Source organism: Aythya marila (genome assembly GCF_965140915.1).
Source record: "Aythya marila genome assembly, chromosome: 4".
In the NCBI taxonomy this organism is placed as follows: Eukaryota; Metazoa; Chordata; class Aves; order Anseriformes; family Anatidae; genus Aythya; species Aythya marila.
Genome location: NC_139045.1, coordinates 52,711,240 through 52,721,904, shown reverse-complemented (window position 1 = coordinate 52,721,904; position 10,665 = coordinate 52,711,240).

The window sequence follows — 10,665 nt, the reverse complement described above, 5'->3', positions numbered from 1 at the left end:
TGGTTTTGAATCACTAAGGTCAGAAGGGACCTCTGGAGACCATCTAGTCCAACCCCCCTGCTCAAGCAGGGTCACCTAGAGCAGGTCGCACAGGATCACGTCCAGGTGGGTTTTTTAATATCTCCAGGGGAGCAGACTCCACAACCTCTCTGGGCAACCCCTTCCAGTGTTCTGTCACTCTCACAGTACAGAAGTGTTTCCCCATATTCAGGTGGACCTTCCTGTGTTTCAGTTTGTGCCTGTTGCTTCCCTCTGGGCACCACCAAAGAGCCTGGCCCCATCATCTTGACACCCTTCCCTAAGATATTTATATGCACTAATGAGATCCCCTCTCAGTCTTCTCTTCTCCAGGCTAATGAGGCCCAGCTTTCTCAGCCTTTCCTCATATGAGAGATGCTTCAGTCCCCTAATCATCTTCACAGCCCTCTGCTGGACTCTCTCCAGGAGCTCCATGTCCCTCTTGTACTGGGGAACCCAGAACTGGACACAATACTCCAGGTGTGGCCTCCCCGGGCCTGTGCAGAGTGGGAGGATCACCTCTCAACCTGCTGGCAACACTTTTCCTAATGCACCCCAGGATACCATTGGCCTTCTTGGCCACAAGGGGACATTGCTGTCTCATGGTTTACCCGCTGTTCACTAGGGCTCCCAGTTTTTTTCCTGCAGAGCTGCTTTCCAGCAGGTCATCCCCCAACCTGTACTAGTGTACAGGGTTATTCCTCTCAGGTGCAGGACCCTGCAGTAGCTTTTGTTGAACCTCAGGAGGTTCCTCTCTGCCAAACTCTCCAGCCTGGCCGGGTCCCTCTGAATAGCAATGCAGCATTGTGGTGAATCAGTCACTCTTCCTGGTTTTGTATCAGCAGCAAACATGCTGAGGGTGCATCCTTATCCCTTCATCTGGTTCACTGGTGGGTAAGTTGGACAGGACTGAACCCAGCACAGACCCCTGGGGGACACAGCTACAGGCCTCCAGCTAGACCGTGGACACCCTCACACAACCCGCTGAGCTCTGCCATCCAGCCAGTTCTCAGTCCACCTCACTGTCTGCTCATCTAAATGTACTTAAATTATCAGCTGTCTAGAGGAATGCCAAGGTTGCTTTGCGCATTACTTAGCACAAAAGCATGATCTTACAGCACTATCATTAAAGTAGTGCCATAATCAACACGTTCCCTGTTCAACACCTTGCTACTTAAGTGTACATGAATGTGTTTGCTGACAACACTAAAAAGCCCTCTCCTCTGTGTTAATTTCTTTTAACTCCTCAGACAAAAGTTCCAGAAGATGTCTCACGGTAAAGTGAGAAGCTTAAAAGCCCAGGCATGCCCTTGGCAGATAAATTGCTTTTACAAAGCATCCTGAATTTTGAAACCATGATATTCTAGATGCAGTGGGAGAGGCAGAAGGACACTGTAATGGATCCCAGTCAAAAGTTCATGTGATAAAATGAGTTTTCGTAACTGTTGCAGTTAATAGGAGCACACCTGTGAAGCTGTAACTTAAGAGTGAGGAGTCAAAATGGCAAAGCGATGCAGTCGTCATGCCCAAATTTATTGAAAGAGAGGGATTTGTAGTTATTATTATTATGTAAATGATGCGTTGAATTCTCAATGCCAGGTTTTCTTTTGTGTGGAATAATTAATGCTGTAAGCTTATCTTGATTCTCATACATAATGCAAGCTTTAAAGTCCAGGTTCTAATGTAAAGATAAACTGGGTAGCTAGCCAAGAATAAACTCAGTATGTGGAAAAAGTCTCAAGTGTATTCCCTATATATTATCAGCTTCCAGTCAACTGGGGTAACTTTGAATATCTGCTTTAGAAACCAAGCTGTTCATTCTCCCTGTGCAGAAGAATGGTTGCAGACATTTGCCATGGTGCTCAGGGTTTGACATTTATACTGCCTCGTTTAGGAAACTGATTTGGTCTTTGTTGTGGAAAAAAGATACTGTCCCCAAAGCCTGGGGAGTAAAGTATTTAAAGATAAAGGTAAGGTATTCAGAACATGAGTCTTCACGGTGGAGAAAAAATGGCTAAGGGAGTGTTTGTCCAAGGCTTATGGGTGGTATAAAGAAAAGCGTTATTGTTTGCTCTCTCTTCTACTTTAGGAACCAGGTGCATCAAATATACTGCGAGGTAGTGGATGGGACTGACTATATACTGTGTGAGAAGGCTGAGGAACTCCTTGCAACAGAATCTGTGAATGCTAAAAGATTGTGTGGATTTAAAGAGCTGGGGGAAAATGGAAGAAAAATCTGTCAGGGTACAACTAAATACAGTCATGAAGAGTTGAAAGCTAGAGCAGTGTTTTTACGGATTCAATAGTGCCTATTCTTCTGTGCTCTTTATCCCATGTTTCAGGAATTCAGGTGTTACGTTATAAGCATGTTTCATCCTATGGTTAACAAAGCTTTGCTCTGACCCTGCCAGAAGTATGGGAAATATCTCAGAGCTGTTTCTCAAGAAATGCAGGAGTTTGGCAAGAACTCCTGATTATGCAGGTCTGTCCTCATTTGAGAAACAGAAGACCTGTAATTTGATTGTGTAGGAGATGGGAAGGGGAAAGCATGGGGTGAGGGAATTCCTTCATTTCCATTTAAAGCCAGGAAGAATCCATCTATTCTCTCATTTTAAAAATTTCTGTTACCTGTTGAAAATAATGTGGTGACTCTTGTTTTCGTTCTTAAAATCTTCTCATCAACAACAGGATATAAGACTGAAGGTGGCCTCTGTACTTTGTGTGCAACCACCTCTTTTGTACTTGCAGGCAGAGTGAATAACTTAGAGACAGTTTAAAGGAGCAGAACAAACTGAATATCTCTTTTCTCACCGACTGTGATGTCCACTAAGAAGTAGTCATTATTTTTTGTAGAGATAAATCCAGTTCAATTAAAGGAATGAGAGAGAGGGAGAGTTTCTCCTTTGTGTTTTACAAATTAAAACTTCATTGTGTCCAGATCCAATGCCTGTCAGTGTTCAACAGGCATTTGGACAACGCCCTCATGAATCTGCTTTAGCTTTTGGTTAGCCCTGTGGTGGTTGGACTACATGATCTTTGAAGGTCCCTTCCAACTGCGCTATATTCTCTTTTAAGATCTCCTTTCTGCAGAGTGGCAGTGAACAATTCTGTTTATATATTGCTTGCGGTAAGGAATAACTGAGATATCGACTGCCCCAGCTCAGGCTCTTTCTTGTTTGTTTCTTTCCAAATACTTTACAGTATTTAATTCCTAGTCCTTGGGCCACAGATGATCTGCAAGGCCAACAATGATACACTGCAATTGTTCCATTAGCTTAATGGAACTGTTTTAACCCATCCTCCCATTTGGCTACACTCAAGGATTTGTGAGACTGAGCTCTAAAAGCTGTCCAGTTCAGTCACTTGGGAACCATTTGATGGCAGTGGGCAGTGAACACTAAATAATAAAATATACAAATACATTTAAAAAAAGATGAAGGCATATTAATTTACATATTAACTTCTGGGAGCTGTCAGGAGTACAGTGTGTTAAGTTCAGCTACCACAAAGGTGAGTGTCAAGCAGTGCAGCCTGCCTTCTGCTTACCTGGGCTGCAGGGACTGACCTCACAGCAGGCTAGCAGTGCACTTAATCATATATTTTCTTGGTCATGTGTGGTCTTGTGTTCATTTGTCTGCCCACGACAGTGCTGCATCTCCAGCTGAAGTTCCAGCTATTGTGATTGAGAAGACAATCCAGGGATACCTTTGCAATAGGACAATAATATAAATATCCAAATACAGCTGTTGAGGGAGATAACAGTTGATGGGGAGCACAGCAGGGTGGAAAACATGGTTTAATTCCAGATGTACAGAACTGTTACGCCTCTGTCTGTTCTTGGGCACTTCTTCAGAGTAGAAAGCAAATCTAGTGAACATCTGGAAAGAACAAATCAAGATAAATGGCAGCTGCAGTTTTAAAGAGAAGAGTTTTTCATTCTACTTCCTGAAAATGTTTGTTTTAAATGTGATTCAGTTTAAATGTGATTCAGTACTTCTACCTTCTAAATAACCTACCTAGAACTGTGTTGATTTTTTTTTTTTTTTCTGAGTAATGCATATTGTCTGCTTTCTCTGCCATTCTGAATGTTTATTCTTTGCCAGGATATGTACCTTACAATGTTAGCATATCTACTCACATTTTTTTTTTCTGTTACAAAAGAACTTGAAACAATTTTTTCAATGCTATTATTTTTATTAGTCTTCACTGCAAATTATTTTATCTATGGTGTTGGGAGTTGCATGGGGACTCTATGCCAAAGACTGGCTTGTGTTCCCTTTGGTCTGTCACTATATTGGTTTGTGTTACTCTAAACGTAGTGACAGAGCTGGCAAAGGAAGAAGAGCATTGGAGCAAAAAATACATATATATTTTTATTGTTTAAATGTAACCCATATGATTGTAGGCAGAGCTTCAGTGAATAAAATGAGTAAATTAGGATTCACTGTATTTGCTTTCTATGTTTTACCACTAATAAAATTTGATTGATAGTGGTCTTAAATACTATGTAATAATAACGTATTCTGTTTCTGTTTGCTCATGCATTCTCCATTAACATGTTTAAGTGCATGTTAGCAGGAAATGATTGAGCCAGTATAATGTGAACAAATAAAGAAAGGCACTGTGATTAATGCATGCATGTATGGTTGTATCATTAGTGTACCACAGGCAAGTTGTACGTCTGGCTTCTTCATTCATTCTGTGTTTTTGGTTCTAGCTGAACGTTACCAAGCTGCTCACTGCATTTCAGTGACAGAGGAGTGGCTGTTAATGTTTTGTTAGTGTTATGCTTGTATGTCCAAGCTTGCAGCAGCTTGTGATGGAAAAGTGGGACCCCCTGAGGAGACACTGTCACCTCACACCATCTCACCCTGCCCCTCTGCATGGTTCCAGCAGGTAAGTGTGTCTAGGGGCCCTCACCTGCATGAAGATTTCTACTCACACCGTCTGGAAGGTTGACTTCTCTGGGGATACCTTACTGCCCTAAGTTCCCTCTAGCACCCATGTGTATTCAGACCCATTTTCTGTCCAGCTCATGGGCCTTTTCACAGGCACTTGGTAGATGTGCTTCCTCCACAAGACACTCGACTTGGTTCAGAGCTGTCCAAACGTGTCATGTGCTGCAGTTGGGTCTATTTTTGTTCAGCATGTTAATGGTTTAGGTGGCTGCCAGTAAGAGGTGAGTGAAACTTGTGTTGCTTTTACCTACTGTTCTTAACTCAGGGGCCTGGTGTTGAGATAAGGGCCACGCTGCGTGTAGCCACAGTCACCTTCAGGTGCATGGCCTTAATAGTGCTTTTGAATGCCATGTTCACTATCCTGCAGAGGTTGTTTGAATTGGATCAAAGAGCATTTCTAAACACCACGGTTCAAAGTGGAATGCGTAGGACGTGCACTCATTTGGCACCGCACTGTTGAACCCACAAATGACTCTGAGCAGTGCTTCTAGCCAGCAAGCTCTGTCACACCAGGAGCGTTACCCTGGGACCCTGGGCTCCTGAGTTGACAGCAGCAAAGCAGCCCAGAGCTCCTGCCCCATGTGCCTGTTCCTGGTTTGGGATGACACTGCTCTCAGTTGTGTGGGTTCAGCAGTTTTTGAGGCTGAAAATGGCAAGGCTGATGGCAAGGTTAAGAAGAAATGTAAAACAGCTGGGGCCAGCTGGGGTGAGGGGAGGAGAGGTGCAGGGTGACGGTGAAAATGTCTGGGGCCCAGGTGCCTGCCAAAGAAGTCAGCACCTTGCAAGAGCTCCTCTTGTGGAGACTTTTCCTCGCCTAACTCCTGAGACCTCTAGAGGTCACACGAGTGCTGTTCTTCTTGCCCGGGCACTTCAAGGCAGCACTAGTGGGCAATTTAAAAAATAAATGATTAAAAAACAAAAAACAACCTCAAAACACCTGCACTTAATCGTAGTTGTTTTCCTTTTTCTAAGAAGCAATGAGTAATGTAGACTTGGTGCCTTGTTAGCATTTCTCCTGCTGATAGCTTTTTATTAAGGTCTAGATAAATGAAGGAATGTATCCTATGGGACAGTGCAAAGGCTGCTGTTCTGAAAGGGCTGTTTCATCTCCTCAGAAGCTATGCCTTAATTTACAGACCCAGGGGCCAGTAGTATTATGAACAGAACTGTCTGGAGGTAGTCTGTTAGACTTCAGAGTACTGGGGAACAAAGACTTCATGAGCAGTCCAGACTGTGGTCCTACACCTGGTCGGGGCAGTCTGGCATAATGCTGAGACAAAGAGAAAACACCTGCCGAAGGCATTGGGATCAGGTCAGCAAAGATAGGTTAACTTACAGTTTCTGACCAATGTCAAGTAGCCTGGAAAAGCAGGTTTTGGGCAAACAGATTTCTTCCACTGATCTTTCTTGACTGGACTGTCTCACTCTTAGCTCCTCAGTACTTGTCCTTTAGTCCTTATATCTTCTTCTTATATTCTTCTGTGTGTGGAAAGAATCCTGTTATGGTATGGATATGGGCATAGGAATCAACTTTAGCCTTGTGGTACTGTTCCCTGCACCCTGTAAACGTGTCTCCTTGAGTTCAGTAATCATAAGTGGGGACTGGGTAGGGCAACATCTCTGACTTGGAAGAAAGAGTTTGTTTGCTCTTGCTATTGATTTGCAGCAAATCTCATGCTCAGCTCACTGCAAATGTAATATTAACATGAAAGGTCTCTTCTGTATATGAGACCATCTCCACGTACAGTTAGGCTGAGGAAAGGGAAATCATTGAGGCAGTTCAATATTTGGCTTTCACTTCAAGAGATGGAAGCACTGGTACGTGCCATTTGTAAATTCTGAAGAAGCCAGAAGAAATGGGGCAGGATGTGTCATACAGAGGTTCCTGATTGTTCCGGCAGGTTCACTGTGGTAATCTGAGCCTGCACTTGCTCCCAGAGATGAAGGTTCTTCTCAAAATGCTGATTTAACCTTTCACTTTTGCATCAGATTGCAATCCTACGTTGGAAGATAGCTGGAGAGCAGAGACTGTTCAACTCAAATGAGGTAGCAGGTATATTAAGACTGTTGGAGGTAATTTGGTCCAGTTCAAGTGGTCCTTGCTGGTGCTCTAACCTTCTTCCAGGACACTATTTCTAGCTACTCCCTGGAGGTGGTCATCCTGAACCCAGCTTGGTGGGTGATTCCTTCCCCTTCCCTCTTAGCTACAAATATTGGTTTGCACTAGCTGTCTCAGAGATGATTATTAGTACTGCACAGGCCTGGAAATGTTACTAAGCGCTAAGCCTAACAGGAGCTGCTGCTGGCAGGTCAGCTTGGGGAGCAGAACTTCTTTGTACAGCAGCAAAATGTACGTCACCATTCATTTCTGTTGCACTGCAGCTGCTGAATTGCTGTTTTATAGCATGTATTTTCTTTACAAACAAACAAACAAAACCTCCAAACACAAAAGACATCCAGACAGAACAACAAGGTAATTATGAACCACATTGGTATGAGTATTGGCTTAAATCCATTACATACACCAACCCTGCCTATAGTAAAGGAACATGGGGCAATTACTGACTTCGTAAATTCCTGTTCATACAGGACATCCAAAAGATTACAAGAGGGTGAACTTCAAAGAGAGCAGTATCACGGGACCTAAAATTGGAGAATTTGTATGTGGATAGTGGGGCTTTATCACAGACTGGTGACAGCCAAGGGGCAGAGTCACCGTGGTTTGACATCTCATTTTGATGAGATGTTTCAGGATATTAAAAACGAGGCACCTAAATATCATTATATATCTGTACCAAGATCCTGCTGCTGGTGGTCTGGCTGGGATTGAGGCCGCTGTTGTGGTTTGCCTTGCAGCAAGCACTCAGCAATTTTCTTGTAGTGTGTGTGTGTGAATAAACCACTCCAGAGGGAATACAAAAATACAACTTTGATGCTTTTTTGCTGTTGCCTGATACGTTTAGGGGGATGCTTAGCCAGGACAGTGTGTATCATGTTAGTAATTCCCCTACTTAACTACTAGAACTTTATTATTATTTTTTTATTATTTTATTTCCAGAGGTACTTTTTGATGGTTTAGAGAGATGACACATGTAGAAATAGAGCACTATGCTAGAATAGCTGCTTTGGCTAAGCTCAGGAGCCTGCAGAGAGGCTACCCACCTCTTTAAATCCAAATCCCGTCAGAGCTGGCACCTGTGGGTGGCTGGTGCCCTGGGGACAAGACCACCACTTTATAGAGGTGTTTGGGGCTATGCAGTTTTCACATATTCACCCTTCAGGTGCACTCAGGTGTTACTGCTAAATAACCAAAGGCAATTTGTATTACAGAGATTAAAAAAAAAAAAAAAAAAAAAAAGTAATTATATTACAATGAATGAAATCTGCAGGAAAAGGGAAAAGAGAGTTACTTTAATCCAGGAGGGGTTTGGGAGGGAGATGGGTGCCCAGCAAAATCCAGCTTTGTTAGAATTTCTTTACTGTTTACCTGGTACTTGACCTTCTTTCTTTCTTTCTTTCTTTTTTTTTTTTTTTTTTTTTTTTTTAATCACTCCTAAGGATTATGGTGTCTCACTGTAAGTATTATCTCTCCTCAGAACTTTATCTATAACAAGTAATTTACCTAATTGCATGCTATTGAGAGAAAAGAGTTTCATTCTGGTTCCAAGGTTCACTGTGAAACTGGGTGAAAAAGTATCTTATCAGGGATCTATACAGTCATTTGTAGTTTGCTCTTGTTCCCTTAAATACCGTCCAGCAACTCTAGGTCCTATTAAAAACTAGGTGACATTTTGCAAAATTCCTCCTACGAGAAGATCAATACTGATTCCTTTTGCTGCAGTCAGTGGCTGTAGCATAGCACTGTTGTTATACTGCATAACTTCTGTCGTGGTTCTTCTGTGTCAGCCTCCCTGAGTTTAATGCTGGAGATTTATTACATGCTTTCTATCTGGGTTAATTATTTTGGCCTCTGGATCTACTAATTGCCATTTGTAAATTTTCCTGGTTGTAAAGTTCACAAAGATAACTTGGCCTCTATGGCTTAAACTCTTGGTACTTTTCAGGTTATGAAAGGCAGTGCATATGTTTGCTGAGATTCAGTAAGAAGAAAGATTATTTTGCCTTTGTGCCTCTATTTTTTTTCATGACATCTCAAACAGCTCAGGTTAGGAACCTATAATTTCAGTAGGACAAAATCAGATGGTAGAAACAACTTTGCGTCAGACGTGAACCTGACCCTGAGCAGTCTGTTGTGTAGGATCCTCTTCTTGCTTCCTGAGGAACATGGAACATCTCCAGACCGATGAAATGGGAACAAAGTCTGGGAACAAGGCAATGGCGTTTCAGTGCCACACCAGTCAGTACTGAATGTTCGTTCCACCCCCTGTGGACAACGCATTCATGAAAGTAGGCCTTTGTGAAGGTCAGTTTTGTTTTCCAGAGCCCTACCAGTGTACAAAAGGGGATTTAGTGCCCCAAACCAACCTGTCTGAGGCAAACAGGAATGGCTGGCACCTCATAGGCATCCCATGAGGGGTGTCCTCACAGAAACCTTGGGTCACCCTGCCGCTTCCACCTGGCACTCCCACATAGCCTTTGCTCCCGTGAACTGAGGTGCACGGGGCTGTCCCTGCTGCTCTCCCTGGGCATCGTGCTGACAGAGTTCAGCAGGGCAGGTGAAGCTGAGTTAAACCCAAATCCTGCAGAAAGGCCAATCTTATAAGCTTCTCTAATGAAATCACCGATGGATGAGCAGTGGAGGTTGTCTCCTGGACTAAGGCCTTTGACATTGCCCCCACGAGGTCCTTGTTGAGAAGCTGTTGAAGTATGGGCTGACAGGGAGGTGGTCAGAGAACTGACCCAGTGGGCAGTGGTGCCAAGGCTGGTTGGAGGCCAGTAACAAGTGGAGTACCCCCGGGATCAGTACTGGTCCTGGTCCTGTTTGACATTTTCACCAGTAATCTGGGCAATGGGGCAGAGTGTGCCCTCAGTAAATTTGCAGATGACACAAAATTGGGGGGAGTGAATGACTCATCAGAGGGCCATGCAGCCATCCAGAGGGACATAACAGGCTGGAGAGGTGGGTTGACGAGGATCTCATGGAGTTCTCCAAGGAGGGGTGCAGAGCCTTGTGTCCCCCAGCAGGTTCTGGGGGCACCCAGCTGGAAAGCAGCTCTGCAGGAAAGGGCCTGGGGGACTGGGTGAGCACCAAGCTGAACATGGGCCAGCAGTGTGCCCTTGCCCCTAAGAAGTCTAATGGGACTATTGGCTGCGTTAGGCAATGTATTGCTAGAAGGTCAAGGGAGGTGATCCTTCCCCTCTGCACAGCACTGGTGAGGCCACACCTGAAGTACTGTGTCCAGTTCTGGGCTCCCCGGTGTGAGAGAGACCTGGGCATACTGGGAAGAGTCCAGCAGAGGGCCACCAAGATGATGAAGGGACTGGAGCACCTCTCCTGTGAGAGGAGGCTGAGAGGGCTGGGAACGTTCAGCATGGGGAAGAGGTTGCTCGGGGGGGACCTTGTCAATGTGTACAAATACCTGAAGGGAGGGTGCAAGGAGGACAGAGCCAGGCTCTTCTCAGTGGTGCCCAGTGCCAGGACAAGAGACAGTGGGCACAAACTGGAGCACAGGAGATACCTTTTGAACACCAGGCAGCACTTCTGTGCTGGGCAGGCGAGGGAGCTCCA